Consider the following 17376-nt stretch of genomic DNA (forward strand, 5'->3'; position numbering starts at 1 on the left):
AATGACCTGGGTTACTACAGACCATGTAGACACACCTTTCCATTACAAATATGACCTGAGTTGCAATATTACACCAGTCTCTTAAGATTGCTTTTTTAGAGGAATCTTGAAAAGGGAATAAATCAGAATAAAACGAAATGAAGGAAAAAACAAATAAATATTAATGACCAGGCGAGGTATTTAGTAACATCAATATGATGTAATGAAGCTAAAATACTATACTTGTAGGTTAATGCAGATTCAGAGAAACAACTATTTTTGTTAAATTGCTATATTGTTTGAAGTCAATATAACTTCACAGAATATCCTAAATAATATTAGGGGAGCCTTCTCTGCTAAACTTCCAGGCTTCTTACAGCACGAATAGGAGGCTGCGTCTGAGACCGTGGCCATGTGCAGTTGAACTTCAGGAACAACGATTATGTTGCTGTCCGCTTCAGTGGTGCTGAAGCGGCACTGTTAGTTTATTAATTTACATTAGCTCTACCAGCGGACATTATACACTCATGACACTTGAGACAAAGTAACCACGTTAGTTGTTTGGGGATATAGCTGGGCTGTCTATCTCAAATGGGCCATTGGAATCAGATGGTGCAGTATTGCTTTCTGGACACTGGGTGACACTACTCTGTAAGTAAATGGGTGACACTACTCTGTAAGTAAAGCCAGTGGCAATCCTGACCATTGAATATATGATCAAAGTTGGCCCTATCACTCCTTTATAGACGAACGCTGTTTTAACAGAATCGTAATCTCTACCACGTGTCTTGCGTGATTTTAGAATGTTATGTCTTTAAAATCGCTCAGCCATAGCATGTATTATTAAATGGCCTGTATTGAGTGACCTGTATATATAACAGGTCTTCGTCGTTTTAAGTCTGAGGCTATTTCGTCTAGACCTGTACCCTTAGCATAGTCCTAATACTCTTAGGTGCAGGGGCAAGTGAGTGGATATGTAGCACTGGGGAGTGGAGTGGGTGAAGTTGCTCCTAGACGCTGATCTTGGGTCAGTTTTGCATTTTCCCCAGTGCTTTTTATTATCTTAAACCTCAGTCATTATAGTGTTACTGACTCGGAACATTTGCTGATTCGACACACATATCTGATTAGTAAGCTGATTGCCCATATCAATAAAAAGTAATTGATTGAGCTGACCCCACTCTAGGAACTGAGATGGAGATGAGAGGGTAGACAGTGACTAGGCCACTGTCCATGCAAGGACATGGCGGAGTATGAATATGTCCACGTTTTATGGCCGTGCTTTATAGCTGTGTGAAGGAATAATTAATTGCATTGACCCTGGCCAGCCTGGTAGCCGGGACTGTAAATGGATTAGCTCTTGCCAGCGCTCTTTAATTTTACACAACATACATGTTTAGCACTTAAAACGATGGCATGTGCAATGTCAAAAAATTAAAAGTGGGCAAATTGACATTACGGCCTGCCGTGCCGCGGAAGAGCCTATGCGTTTAGTGCACCGTGACCAAAAGTGCCATGGCCGCTTTCTCGTCTCAGAGTGCTTATATAGGCTAGGTGACGGCCATACCTCTCTCTCTCCCCGACGCTGATGCAATGGCACAAGGTAGCAGATTGTCAAACTGCGGGCGAGTAGCCGCCGAGGGGACATAAACCCAATAATCGGTGCCACAGGGCCAACTATCAGTGCGGCTCCAGAACAGCAATCTGACACGGGCATACATGCGCACTGCAGTTTATAGTCAATTCGAGTCTCCTCCGACGGAGCCACACGCAGCAGTGACTATTCCGACCTCAGCCTTCTCCAGGTCCTGTTTCCGCCGCAGCCTTTTCCACCCGATTTTGGACCAAAACATTGCCACTGCGTCAGACTCTAACTTCGTCAGGCCCCATCGCTCGGATCCCGCGGAAGCCTGGTGTGTCAAGTGAAGGTACGTGTTTTTTTCTCTTCTGGGCTGGCGGTCTCTGTGCATGGTGAAACCGTAGTGAGGTGAGCTCCGGGCTCGGTCCATATTATTCCAGTCCATCCTTGCCTGGCCTGTTGACTGTGTCGCGTCTGCTCTTGAGTTCATGGTGACAGCATAGCGGTCATGGTTGGAATGGCTGGTCCCTTTAACACCGTTCGTGCTGTGTTTGGTCCTGCTCCGAGTAGCCTAAGCAAACAGTTGTTTCCATACGATCTGTGTTCAAAAACGTCGCATGCAAGGTGCACGAAAGAGAGTGCATGTCTAAAGCAGAAATCCACTTTAGGCTACAGTGTATCGTACAATGTATCGTGGAAAGTATCCATTGAATTGACTAACAGGACAGGGTAGCAGGGTAGCCTATATCTGACATGCACATAAAAAATTGTGAGGCATTTCAGATGTGAGAATGTTAACGTTCGGAGACCAGCTGCAGATGTGTTGTTGCTCATACGCTGCTGATGTTTGCACTATTGTGATGTTGTCAGGGAAACTCTTAGCTGCACACAGATGAACACTGGTTTAGAGACGTAAATACAAAGTTAAGTGCTCTCATCAGCTTCTGACCTCACCCCTGAAAACGTGATAGAAATGTTATTGATACATGACATGGTCATATTTATATGACGGCGATATTATACTGAATGGACAAAGCCTGTTGTCGGAGGAGTGAATGCTGCTGATGCCGTAGCGGAATCATAATTTTTACCCTAATTAACATCAGAAATTACGTTGGACGCACATCTTCCGTGTACGCGTTGGACGCACAACGAGACAGACAGGGCACGGGTTCGTCGGGTTATTGGTTGATGACAGACAGTGGTTCGGCTAGCCTAAGGTGTCAAGTGAAGAGTCAACCTGGTCTCAGAGCATTTAGTAATATTCTGTACATAAATCTGAGGCACACCATTTAGTATGGTATATATTCATTTGTGAATGTCCATGATCCATTTCGCATGATACATTATGAATTACAAATTGTATGATAAATACAAATTTGCCAAATGTACAATATGTTACGAATTTGCTAAATTTACAATATGTCATAAATTTGCAAACATATGATATGTTACGATTTCAAATTTGTTGTGGCTAACGTGGGCTAGGTAACTAACACTAAAGTTTACTAGCTGGTTAATTTTTAGGGTTAAGGTTAGGTGTTATAGGTTCAAGGGTTAAGGTTAGGGTTAGAGTTAGGGGAAGGGTTAGCTAACATGCTAAGAAGGTTCAAAGTAGAAGAAAAGTTGCTATAGTTGTACGTGATAAGATTAGAACACACAACCTTTGAGTTACTAGACGTTTGCATTTTACACCTACCAATCCACCCCAACCAAACACTCTTATTTACTTTTCTGCCATAAGTAACCCTCTGTATTGTGTACCCATGCCAAATGGAATGTAATCATACTAATTTGACGTCTGGTCTATGAGACCAGGCTGGAAAAGGTGATTCTTCAACCCAGCCATCCATATGAGCACACGATGTTGAAAATACCTCTTTCAACCAGTTTTGCTCACTGAGAAGCTTGGATCTGCATGTGATGCGACACGAGAATAACGAGCGGCCCATACTTCATATTGCGTATCATATCATTCAAGACACCGCAACACAGCCCTAGAAAGACTGAGAGCCTTGAGCTGCACACCAGATTCTGACTCAGTTTAATTCCCAGTTGGCAAAACAATTCCCATGTTTTGCCAACTTGAGTTTGGGTTCATTTTGTGGTTACGGATGCATTCACAAGCAAGATCATAATTCAATAGTCTATTGATCGATCTCAGTTGACATGGACTAAAGAGTATGGTTGGGGCGGCAGGGTAGCCTCGTGGTTAGAGCGTTGGACCAGTAACCGGAAGGTTGAATAAATAAATGTAACATGTCACTCAACTAGTGGCCTTGGTGCTATACACATCCCATCATGAAGCCAACTCGGAAGGGCACAAATGTGCATTTTATAACAGTTACTTAAGCAATTAAAATGGATGCTGCCCATGCCTTTATATTAGTTACTCAACCATATAGGCCTACCTAAACCATTTGTTAGCTTGACTATTTCGAACAATAAGCTTTGTAGCAACACTAGGCAGTTAAGATGATGAAATGGTCCCTCTGTGGAGAGGACAGCGAAACTCGACGCCTCTGCCCTTTGGACAACTAGCCTAATGCATCATTAATGCTTATCTAATACAGTGAAGCTTCGCAAATGGAAGCAAATTGATTGGGTAAGTAGCCTAAATCCCTCACTGAATAAGTAAACAGACATATATTGTGGTAACAGATACTGTCATTATTATCAGTCCGTTATCCCTGGCACGCAGGCTGGAGCACCATATTGAGGCCAGTCTTGAGATAGGCCTATTGTTGGGCTTCAATAGACAATGGCTCTCATTTGTTCTCCGTAGCCAGGATAAACATTGGCTTTTGGATTTACAGGCCTACTGATGAAGTTGTAAAATGAGTGTAGTCTAATACATGTTTTAATAAAGTGTTTAATAACACCATTATCAATTATATACATTGCTTTATAATTTTGTAAAAACAAATGTATTTTGATGGAATAGAAACTCTCTCTCCTTCTCTCTCGCCCTCTTTGGTTTGTAATTCAGACCTTAATCCTCTCATCCATAGCTTCATTCCACTTTCTGTCTATTTTCATTTTGAGACTAATCACTGAGTTTAGATGGGGTGGCATAAGGTTAGATGGGGTGGCATGAGGGTAGATGGGGTGGCATGAGGTTAGATGGGGTGGCATGAGGGTAGATGGGGTGGCATGAGGGTAGATGTGGTGGCATGAGGGTAGATGGGGTGGCATGAGGGTAGATGTGGTGGCATGAGGGTAGATGGGGTGGCATGAGGGTAGATGGGGTGGCATGAGGGTAGATGGGGTGGCATGAGGGTAGATGGGGTGGCATGAGGGTAGATGGGGTGGTATGAGGTTAGATTTAGTAGTATGAGGGTAGATGGGGTTGCTTGAGAGTAGATGGACTGGCATGATGTTAAATGGGGTGGCATGAGGGTAGATGGGGTGGCATGAGGTTAGATGGGGTGGCATGAGGTTAGATGTGGTGGCATGAGGTTAGATGGGGTGGCATGAGGGTAGATGGGGTGGCATGAGGTTAGATGGGGTGGCATGAGGGTAGATGGGGTGGCATGAGGGTAGATGGGGTGGTATGAGGTTAGATTTAGTAGTATGAGTGTAGATGGGGTTCCTTGAGAGTAGATGGAGTGGCATGATGTTAAATGGGGTGGCATGAGGTTAGATTTGGTGGCATGAGGCTAGATGGGGTGGCATGAGGGTAGATGTGGTGGCATGAGGTTAGATGGGGTGGCATGAGGGTAGATGGGGTGGCATGAGGGTAGATGGGGTGGCATGAGGGTAGATGGGGTGGCATGAGGGTAGATGGGGTGGCATGAGGGTAGATATGGTGGCATGATGTTAGATGGGGTGGCATGAGGTTAGTTCGGGTGGCATGAGGTTAGTTCGGGTGGCATGAGGTTAGTTCGGGTGGCATGAGGTTAGTTCAGGTGGCATGAGGTTAGTTCGGGTGGCATGAGGTTAGATGGGGTGGTATGAGGTTAGATTTAGTAGTATAAGGGTAGATGGGGTTGCTTGAGAGTAGATGGAGTGGCATGATGTTAAATGGGGTGGCATGAGGTTAGATTTGGTGGCATGAGGTTAGATGGGGTGGCATGAGGGTAGTTTGGGTGGCATGAGGTTAGATTTGGTGGCATGAGGTTAGATTTGGTGGCATGAGGTTAGAGGGAGTGGCATGAGGTTAGTTCGGGTGGCATGAGGTTAGTTCAGGTGGCATGAGGTTAGTTCGGGTGGCATGAGGTTAGATGGGGTGGCATGAGGTTAGATTTAGTAGTATGAGGGTAGATGGGGTTGCTTGAGAGTAGACGGGTGTCTTGAGAGTAGATGGGGTGGCATGAGTGTAGATGGAGTGGCATGATGTTAAATGGGGTGGCATGAGGTTTGATGGGCTTTCAACAGTCCACAGTCACACAGTCTGGATCAAATGACCAGGAACGATGATCTTCGAGGCTCACAGTTGTTTTTTTCCTAACAGGTAGTTGTGTCCCTGTGCCTTACATTGCGTTCTGAGCCACCTTGCTTCAGCCAAGAATATTTCTCTTCAAACATCAGTTAGATTGTTTCCTCCGTTTGTTGCCGAGCCTGTCTCCAAGCCTGCCTGTCCTCTGTACAGTGGCGATTTTATCTAAATCTTGGTGGGGCAACAAAATAAAGTGGGATGCATGCCAGAAAAGCCACAACACAACACTAAACAGTACATTTAATTGCACTATAAAGGTGACAAACGGCCTACATAAAGCTGTCCCAACAGCTGTCCCAACACCTTACCACTGCTACACCTGGCTATCAGCAAAGCCTTGTCTGGCAGCAAAAAAGTTCATTCAGCCTCATTTACTTCCTTTAAAAAAACATAGCTGATATGGTTGACTTGCTTAAACAAATGTGGATTCTACTGACAATTGAGAAGTACAAACTATGGCATAAGGGAACGACAAGTGGATAAGAGGCAATCCGTAAATTTGATTAAGACATAAATGAGCGAGCTAGGACAGACATAGTCAATGTAACTATTTGTTCAGCACTTTTTAAATGTACAGAGACAGAATTCAGAATGGGCCGTTCTTACAGTGTTCTCCCTGTACACTAATTTAGAACTGTAGGATAAATAAAGGGGGCATATAAGCAGACAAGGAAAGCTCTTACAATATTCAATGATTACATTCCTCTAAAACAGGTTATAGGCTACATGTGCACCACCAAGTCAGAACAGTAGGCAAATAGAGGGGTAAATAGACCAAATTATTCGGGTGAGGCACATGATCTACTAACATCTTACTACATAAAATACACTCAGTATTACTTTCTTAGGTACAGTACACATTATCTCCCTGGCATTGTACATACATACAATACATTTTTGGACTCACATTGTTGTTCTGTGCTCACTTGAACAGGAACGTGGTGCGGCGGTCCTTCGTGGGCAAATTTTGTCATTAAAGTCTGGCATTCTCTGTATTTAATGTGCTTTCAAAACAACTGGGAACTCTGAGAAAAACAAGGTCAAATCATGATGACATCATTGATCTTCAATTTGCAATTCCGAGTTGGATGACTGTTCAAAACTTATTTTCCCAGTTGGAGCTCGTTTATTCCCAACTTTCCAGTTGTCTTGAACTCACTGAAGTTAAGTTTTTACAGTTCTGACTTAACAGTTGTTTTGAGCTCAGCACAAATCATGCTTCATTGACAGCATGGCCAATGTTGATAGTGCTGATAGTGCTGATAGTGCATAGAATACAGTACTGTAAGCAGTTACTGAAACCGTGCAGATGTTTTTGATATGATGATATTTTTACAATACCTATTTTCCAGTCTAAATGTTCTCATCACACTTGCCACTGTATATAGGCTTAGATTTAGCTGTACTCGCAGTCCAGCCTCCCACAGCGTCAGGCCGTGGTTGACAACGTGGTCAACCAGTGTTGCGCGGATCTCATTTGCCAGAGTCGGTCCTCTTTGAGCACCTTCTTGTCTTCCTCTTCCTCCCCTTCCTCTTCCTCTTCCTCCTCCTTGTTCTCGTCCTCCTCCTCCTCCTCCTCCTCCTCCTCCTCCTCCTCCTCCTCCTCGTCGTCGTCGTCCTCCTCGTTGTCGTCTTACTCTTTCTCTGACTCTTTCCATTGTGCTTGAAGACCGATGAACTCACCTGCTGTTTTTATAGTGCTCATACACCTGATTGGTGTGTCTACAATTAAGCGAACGAGTGTTTGCTCACCTGATGACTGTGTTGAACCAATTGGTTGGACGGTGTGGTAATTTGACAGTCAGTGCTTTGGTATTGCAAGGACGTGACTTCATGATAGATTTTTGTGTGTAATGTATGTTAAGTGTGTTTAGTGTTTTGCAAATCACTGTGTGTAGAGTTTTGCAACAAGTGTGAGGTTGACAATGTGCTTATAGTTGTGCAAATATGGGCTGATGTTTTGCTTCTTGAGTGTAAGATTTTGCTAATAGTGTACTACTTTTAATTTTAGTGTGTAAGCAATCCAAAAAAACTGTAACGTAATGGTGGACTGTCGTTTCTCTTTACTTATTTGAGTTGTTCTTGCCGTAATATGGAATTGGTCTTTTACCAAATAGGGCCATCTTCTGTATAACAACCCTACCTTGTCACAACACAGCTGATTGGCTCAAACGCATTAAGAAGGAAAGAAATTCCACAAATTAGCTTTCAACAAGGCACACCTGTTAATTGAAATGCCTTCCAGGAAGCTGGTTGAGAATGCCAAGAGCTGTCATCAATGAAAGGGTCGCTCCTTTGAAGAAGCTCAAATAGTTTAAAACTTTTTGGTTACTACAGGATTCCATTTGTGTTATTTCATAGTTTTGATGTCTTCACTATTATTCTCCGATGTAGAAAATAGTAAAAAATAAAGAAGAACCCTTGAATGAGTAGGTGTGTCCAAACGTTTGACTGGTGCTGTATGCTTGCTCACCTTAGTGGACGTAACCAGAAGTCCAGAAGTCCCCACAAGAATAGTAAACAAACAAAAATTTGACCAACTGGAGACATTTTGTTAGTCCCCATGAGGTCAAATGTTATTTCTAGGGGGTTTTGGGTTAAGGTTAGAATTAGTGTTAGGGTTATTATTACGGTAATGGTTAGGGTTAGGAGCTAGGGTTAGTTTTAGGGTTAGGGTTAGGAGCTAAGGTTAGTTTTAGAGTTAGGTTAGGCGCTAGGGTTAGGTTTAGGGTTAGGGTTAAGGTTAGGATTTTGGGTTAAGGTTAGGGCTAGGGTTTAGGGAAAGTAGTTATTTGAATGGGACTGAATTGTGTGTCCCCAAAGGTTAGTTGTACAAGACTGTGTGTGTGTGTGTGTGTGTGTGTGTGTGTGTGTGTGTGTGTGTGTGTGTGTGTGTGTGTGTGTGTGTGTGTGTGTGTGTGTGTGTGTGTGTGTGTGTGTGTGTGTGTGTGTGTGTGTGTGCGTCCACACACTGATCTAGAGAGGGTCATGGAACAATCCCTGCATGTCCAGTAGTGGCATTTCACTGGCATTTTCTCTCTAAGGTTGGCATTTGGTGTCCGTTTTCTCTCTGTCCCTTCACCTTCTGTCCTTGTCTTTTGAAGATGGTGGCAAAGAGAGATGAGGAATGATGGAGTAGCATCATCAGGAACCTCTGACCTTTGATGTGTGGCGGAACATTCTTATGATGTCCAACTAGCTTTCAGACAGACGGGTTATAGTTCACTAACTTCGAGATCGATTGCATGGTGTGTTTGTGTGTGTGTTTGTGTGTGTGTGTGTGTGTTTGTGTTTTGTTTTGTGCGTACATGCGTGCGTGTGTGGTTTCCTTTAGGGTGTCATGAGAAAATCATTGATATTACCTCTATAGGGCAGAATCACTATGCAGACATGGGAAAAAGCTCTGGGTAAATGTTTTTGCATGTTGTAAAACAGACGGTCTGTCTGCCTGTTGACACAGACACAATCACACAGCTAGTCTGGGGGCGGTTTCCATGGTGAAATGTTGTGAGGGACTAGGGAACTCAGCTCAGCTCGGGTTATCTTTGATCCATGGTGATATGATATGTACCGTTTTCCAGCAGCTGAAAGAAAAAGACCCCTTACAGGCATGTCTGTCTGTCTGTCTGCCTGTCTGTGTCTGTCTGCCTGTCTGTGTCTGTCTGCCTGTCTGCCTGTCTGCCTGTCTGTCTGTCTCTGTCTCTGTCTCTGTCTGTGTCTGTCTGTCTGTCTGTCTGTCTGTCTGTCTGTCTGTCTGTCTGTCTGTCTGTCTGTCTGTCTGTCTGTCTGTCTGTCTGTATGCCTGTCTGCCTGTCTGCCTGTTTGACTGCCTGTCTTAAACAGGTGAATTTCTCAATTGCTCAATTGTTCATGGTTATGTTGAAAAAGATCCATGTAAACAGCAGGCATGTTCTGTTTAGTAGCTCACACTAGATCTGAGAAGGGTCTTAACCACTGCTGCCTAGAGGGACTGGGTCTAAGCCTAGAGGGACTGGGTCGAAGCCTAGAGGGACTGGGTCTTAGCCTAGAGGGACTGGGTCTAAGCCTAGAGGGACTGGGTCTAAGCATAGAGGGACTGGGTCTAAGCCTAGAGGGACTGGGTCTTAGCCTAGAGGGACTGGGTCTAAGCCCAGAGGGACTGGGTCTAAGCCTAGAGGGACTGGGTCTAAGCCTAGAGGGACTGGGTCTTAGCCTAGAGGGACTGGGTCGAAGCCTAGAGGGACTGGGTCTTAGCCTAGAGGGACTGGGTCGAAGCCTAGAGGGACTGGGTCTAAGCCTAGAGGGACTGGGTCTAAGCCTAGAGGGACTGGGTCTAAGCCTAGAGGGACTGGGTCTTAGCCTAGAGGGACTGGGTCGAAGCCTAGAGGGACTGGGTCTTAGCCTAGAGGGACTGGGTCAAAGCCTAGAGGGACTGGGTCGAAGCCTAGAGGGACTGGGTCTAAGCCTAGAGGGACTGGGTCTAAGCCTAGAGGGACTGGGTCTTAGCCTAGAGGGACTGGGTCTTAGCCTAGAGGGACTGGGTCTTAGCCTAGAGGGACTGGGTCGAAGCCTAGAGGGACTGGGTCGAAGCCTAGAGGGACTGGGTCGAAGCCTAGAGGGACTGGGTCTAAGCCTACTCCTACTCCTCCTCTGTTCTCTGGTGATGTAGAGGTTAATCCAGGCCCTGCAGTGTCTACCTCCACTCCCATCCCACAGGCTCTCTCATTTGTTGACTTCTGCAACCGTAAAGGCCTTGGTTTCATGCTTGTTAACATTAGAAGCCTCCTCCCTAAGTTTGTTTTATTCACTGCCCTAGCACACTCTACCAATCCGGATGTCCTAGCCGTGTCTGAATCCTGGCTTAGGAAGGCCACCATAAACCTTGAAATTCCCATTCCTAACTATAATATTTTCCGACAAGATAGAACTGCCAAAGGGGGCGGTGTTGCAATTTACTGCAAAGATAACCTGCAGAGTTCTGTCTTACTATCCAGGTCTGTACCCAAACAATTTGAGCTTCTACTTCTAAAAATGAACCTTTCCAGAAACAAGTCTCTCACCGTTGCCGCTTGCTATAGACCACCATCTGCCCCCAGCTGTACCCTCGACACCATATGTGATTTGATTGCCCTCCATCTATCTTCAGAGCTCGTGCTGCTAGGTGATCTAAACTGGAACACGCTTAACACCCCGGCCACCCTACAATCTAAGCTTGATGCCCTCAATCTCACACAATTTATCAATGAACCTACCAGATATAACCCCAAATCCGTAAACACGGGCACCCTCATCTATATCATCCTAACTAAGTCACCCTCCAAATACACCTCTGCTGTTTTCAACCAAGATCTCAGCAATCACTGCCTCATTGCCTGCATCCGTAATGGGTCTGCGAGCAAACAACCACCCCTCATCACTGTCAAATGCTCCCTAAAACACTTCTGCGAGCAGGCCTTTCTAATCGACCTGGCCGGGGTATCCTGGAATGACATTGACCTCATCCTGACAGTAGAGGATGCCTGGTTATTCTTTAAAAGTGCCTTCCTCACCATCTGAAATAGGCATGCCCCATTCAAAAAATGTAGAACCTGCTCGCCTCCCTACCATTGAGGAAGTACAGTTCCCGCTCAGCCCAGTCAAAACTGTTCGCTGCTCTGGCCCCCCAATGGTGGAACAAACTCCCTCACGACGCCAGGACAGCGGAGTCAATCACCACCTTCCGGAGACACCTGAAACCCCACCTCTTCAAGGAATACCTAGGATAGGATAAGTAATCCTTCTCACCACCCCCCCCCTTAATGATTTAGATGCACTATTGTAAAGTGGCTGTTCCACTGGATGTCAGAAGGTGAATTCACCAATTTGTAAGTCGCTCTGGATAAGAGCGTCTGCTAAATGACTTAAATGTAAATGTAAATGTAATGAATAGATGTAGCCCTTGGTTCACTCCAGACCTGTCTGCCCTTGACCAGCACAAAAACATCCTGTTGCATTTTGCATTAGCATTGACTAGCCCCCGTGATATGCAACTTTTCAGGGAAGTTAGGAACCAATACACAGGCAGTTAGGAAAGCTAAGGCTAGTTTTTTTAAACAGAAATTTGCATCCTGCAGTACAAACTCAAAAACGTTCTGGGACACTGTAAAGTCCATGGAGAATAAGAGCACCTCCTCCCTGCTCCCCACTGCTTTGAGGCTAGTAAACATTGTTACAACTGACAAATCCACCATCATTGAGAATTTCAATAAGCATTTCTCTACGGCTGGCCACGCTTTCCACCTGGCTACCCCTACCCCGGTCAACTGCCCGGCACCCTCCACAGCAACCCGCCAAGGCCCCCACCATTTCGCCTTCACCCATATCCAGATAGCTGATGTTCTGAAAGAGCTGCAAAATCTGGACCCCTACAAATCACCTGGGCTAGATAATCTGTATCCTCTTTTTCTAAAATTATCTGCTGAAATTGTTGCAACCCCTATTACTAGCCTGTTCAACCTCCCTTTCGGATCGTCTGATATTCCCAAAGATTGGAAAGCTGCCTCGGCCATCCCCCTCTTCAAAGGGGGAGACACTCTAGACCCAAACTGCTACAGACCTACATCTATCCTACCCTGCACCTCTAAGGTCTTCGAAAGCCAAGTTAATCTTGAAACTCTGGGGGCAGTATTTCATTTTTGGATAAAAAACGTTCCCGTTTTAAACTGGATATTATGTCACAACAAGATGCTCGACTATGCATATAATTGACAGCTTTGGATAGAAAACACTCTGATGTTTCCAAAACTGCAAAGATATTGTCTGTGAGTGCAACAGAACTGATGTTACAGGCGAAACCCAGATAAAAATCCAATCAGGAAGTGCCGCAGTTTTTGAAAGCGCTTCATGCCAATGACTCCTTATATGGCTGTGAATGGGCTACGAATGATCTTACACTTTCTACGTATTCCCCAAGGTGTCTACAGCATTGTGCCGTCTTTTTATGCATTTATGTTGAAGAATAGCTGTAAGGGACCACATTGAGCAAGTGGTCACATGATGGCTCCCGCAGAAAATCTTGCGTAAAGTACTGAGGTAGCCATTATTCCAATCGCTTCTAATGAGAAACCAATTGTCCCGACGGATATATTATCGAATAGATATGTGATTGATTCTAAATTTGGAATAAAGTTCGGCGTTGTAGTGACCGCATTTTCCGGTCGATTTCTCAGCCAAACGTGAAGAACAAACGGGAGCTATTTCGCCTACAAAAATATTATTTTTGGAAAAAAGGAACATTTGCTATCTAACTGGGAGTCTCCTGAGTGAAAACATCCGAAGTTCTTCAAAGGTAAATGATTTAATTTGATTGCTTTTCTTATTTTCGTGAAAATGTTGCCTGCTGCTAGCAGAGCCTAGCATAGCATTATGCCATGATAAACTTACACAAATGCTTGTCTAGCTTTGGCTGTAAAGCATATATTGAAAATCTGAGATGACAGTGTGATTAACAAAAGGCTAAGCTGTGTCTCAATATATTTCATTTGTGATTTTCATGAATAGGAACATTTTCTAGGGATATTTATGTCCGCTGCATTATGCTAATTAGTTTCAGGCGATGATTACGCTCCCGGATCCGGGATGGGTAGTATCAAACAGATTACTGACCATTTTGAATCACATCGTACCTTCTCCGTTATGCAATCTGGTTTCCGAGCTGGTCATGGGTGCACCTCAGCCACGCTCAAGGTCATTAACGATATCATAACCGCCATCGATAAGAGACATTACTGTGCAGCCGTATTCATCGACCTGGCCAAGGCTTTCGACTCTGTCAATCACCACATTCTTATTGGCAGACTCAAGAGCCTTGGTTTCTCAAATGATTGCTTCGCCTGGTTCACAACCTACTTCTCTGATAGAGCTCAGTGTGTCAAATCGGAGGGCCTGTTGTCCAGACCTCTGGCAGTCTCTATGCGGGTGCCACAGGATTCAATTCTCGGGCCGACTCTATTCTCTGTATACATCAATGATGTCGCTCTTGCTGCTGGTGATTCTCTGATCCACCTCTACGCAGACGACACCATTCTGTGTACTTCTGGCCCTTCTTTGGACACTGTGCTATCTAACCTCTCTGAGCAACCCGACGCGCTAGCGTCCCACCTTGCCAAAAATAAATGCAAAGGCGCTACATCAAATGCTAATAGCACTCGTTAAAACTCGAACGTTCATAAAAATTCACATACAGGGTACTGAATTCAAGCTACACTCGTTGTGAATCTAGCCAACAAGTCAGATTTGTAAAATGCGTAGCTATTATCTGATAGCAGGCAACACGCCGAAATACCAGAAGGGGACGTAAACAAAGGAATTAGCGTAGCCGGCGCTACACAAAATGCAGAAATAAAATATAAAACATTCATTACCTTTGACGAGATTCTTTGTTGGCACTCCTATATGTCCCATAAACATCACTATTGGGTCTTTTTTTCAATTAAATCGGTCCATATATACCCTAAATATCGATCTATGAAAAGTGTGTGATCCATGAAAAAACAGCGTTTTAAAACGAAACGTCATTTTTTAAAATAAAAAAAGTCAACGATAAACTTTCACAAAACACTTCGAAATACTTTTGTAATCCAACTTTAGGTATTAGTAAACGTTAATACTCTATCAAATTGATCACGGGGCGATGTGTATTCAATAGCTCCACGTCTTGAACTCATGGTCGAAAATTTCTCCTCCAAAACATCCTGTCGGAGACCGGAAGGAATGGGCTCTCTCTTACTCGTTTGACCAAGAAACAAAGCCCAGGCAATTGACAAGACTGGCAACATCGTGTGGAAGCTGTAGGACTTGCAATCTCAGCCCTATGTAATTTGGTTTCCCATAAACAATACATGCAAGTGGCGCATTGATACTTTTTCCAGTTGTCAGTGATCAGTTTTTCTTGCGCTTTTCGATGAAACACAGGCTCTGTTATAGTCACAGCCGTGATTTAACCAGTTTTAGAAACGTCAGAGTGTTTTCTATCCACACATACTGATCATATGCATATACTATATTCCTGGCATGAGTAGCAGGACGCTGAAATGTTGCGCAATTTTTACCAGAATGTTCGAAAAAGTAGGGGGTAGGCTTAACAGGTTTTAACTTCATGCGACAAGCAATCCCGGATCCGGGATCCTATTTATTGCCTCAAGCTCATTAGCATAATGCAACGTTAACTGTTCATGAAAATCGCAAATGAAATGAAATAAATATATTTGCTCTCAAGCTTAGACTTTTGTTAACAACACTGTCATCTCAGATTTTCAAAATATGCTTTTGAACCATAGCAAATCAAGCATTTGTGTAAGCGTATTGATAGCTAGCGTAGCATTTAGCGTAGCATTTAGCGGGCAACATTTTCACAAAAACCAGAAAAGCATTCAAATAAAATAATTTACCTTTGAAGAACTTCGGATGTTTTCAATGAGGAGACTCTCACTTACATAGCAAATGTTCAGTTTTTTCTGAAAGATTCTTTGTGTAGGAGAAATCGCTCCGTTTTGTACATCACATTTGGGTACCAAAAAACCCCGAAAATTCAGTCACCAAAACGCCAAACTTTTTTCCAAATTAACTCCATAATATCGACTGAAACATGGCAAACGTTGTTTAGAATCAATCCTCAAGGTGTTTTTCACATATCTCTTCATTGATATATCGTTCATGGAAGCCTGCTTTCTTCTCTGAATTCCATGGAAAACTACTTGCAGCTGAGGTTTGCGCACCAATTTTGGCGCAGGACACCGGGCGGACACCTGGTAAATGTGGTCTCTTATGGTCAATCTTCCAATGATATGCCTACAAATACGTCACAATGCTGCAGACACCTTGATCGGGCAGGCTCATTCCTTGCGCATTCACAGCCATATAAGGAGACAATGAAAAACATAGCCTCAAAAATCCTGCTCATTTCCTGTTTGAAGTTTCATCTTGGTTTCGCCTGTAGCATCAGTTCTGGGGCACTCACAGATAATATCTTTGCAGTTTTGGAAACGTCAGAGTGTTTTCTTTCCAAAGCTGTCAATTATATGCATAGTCGAGCATCTTTTTGTGACAAAATATTGCGCTTAAAACGGGCACGTTTTTTTTATCCAATAATGAAATAGCGCCCCCATAGATGTAAGAGGTTATTAACTAACCTCCAGATGAGCTTCAATGCCATACAACTCTCCTGTGGCATCCAACTGCTCTTAAACGCAAATAAAACTAAATGCATGCTATTCAACCGATCATTGCCCGCACCTGCCTGCCCATCCAGCATCACTACTCTGGATGGCTCTGACTTAGAATACGTGGATAATTACAAATACCTAGGTTTCTGGCTAGACTGTACACTCTCCTTCCAGACTCACATTAAGTATCTCCAATCAAAAATTAAATCTAGAATTGGCTTCCTATTTCGCAACAAAACATCGCCGAAGCTTCCTTCACTCATGCTGCCAAACATACCCATGTAAAACTGACCATCCTACAGATCCTTGACTTCGGCGATGTCATCTATAAAATAGCCTCCAACACTCTACTCAGCAAACTGGATGTAGTTTATCACAGTCTCATTCGTTTTGCCACCAAAGCCCCACTCACCACTGCGACCTATACGCTCTCGTTGCCTAACCCTCACTTCACACTCGTCACCAAACCCACTGGCTACAGGTTATCTACAAGTCTCTGCTAGGTAAAGCCCCACCCTATCTCATCTCGCTGGTCACCATAGCAGCACCCACTCGTAGCACACACTCCAGCAGGTATATCTCACTGGTCACCCCCAAAGCCAATTCCTCCTTTGGTCACCTTTCCTTCCAGTTCTCTGCTGCCACTGACTGGAACGAACTGCAAAAATCACTGAATCTGGAGATTCCCATCTCCCTCACTAGCTTTAAGAACCAGCTGTCAGAGCAGCTCACAGATCACTGCACCTGTTCATAGCCCATCTGTATACCGCCCATCTATCTACCTCATCCCCATACTGCATTTATTTATTTTTCTCCTTTTGCACCACAGTATCTCTACTTGCACATCCATCTTTTGCACATCTACCATTCCAGTGTTTAATTGCCATATTATAATTACTTCGCCACCATGGCCTATTTATTGCCTAAACTCCCTTATTTGACCTAATTTGCACTCACTGTATATAGACTTTTTTTTCCTTTTTTTCTACTGTATTTTTGACTGTATGTTTTGTTCATTCCATGTGTAACTCTGTGTTGTTGTATGTGTCGAACTCCTATGCTTTATCTTGGCCAGGTCGCAGTTGCAAATGAGAACTTGTTCTCAACTAGCTTACCTGGTTAAATAAAGGTGAAATATATATATTTTTTAAATAACGTAATGGGAACCAGTTGTGTACAATCAAGACAAAACAAATGGA

The 17376-nt window shown here is 43.9% G+C and overlaps 1 pseudogene; it reads left to right on the top strand.

The window, feature by feature from the left end:
- Positions 1–1574: 1574 nt before the first annotated feature.
- The window catches only part of LOC135557907 (alpha-(1,6)-fucosyltransferase-like), a 205579-nt pseudogene continuing 189777 nt past the window's right edge, over positions 1575–17376 (top strand).

This window comes from Oncorhynchus masou, chromosome 16, assembly GCF_036934945.1.
Source record: "Oncorhynchus masou masou isolate Uvic2021 chromosome 16, UVic_Omas_1.1, whole genome shotgun sequence".
Classification (NCBI taxonomy): domain Eukaryota; kingdom Metazoa; phylum Chordata; class Actinopteri; order Salmoniformes; family Salmonidae; genus Oncorhynchus; species Oncorhynchus masou.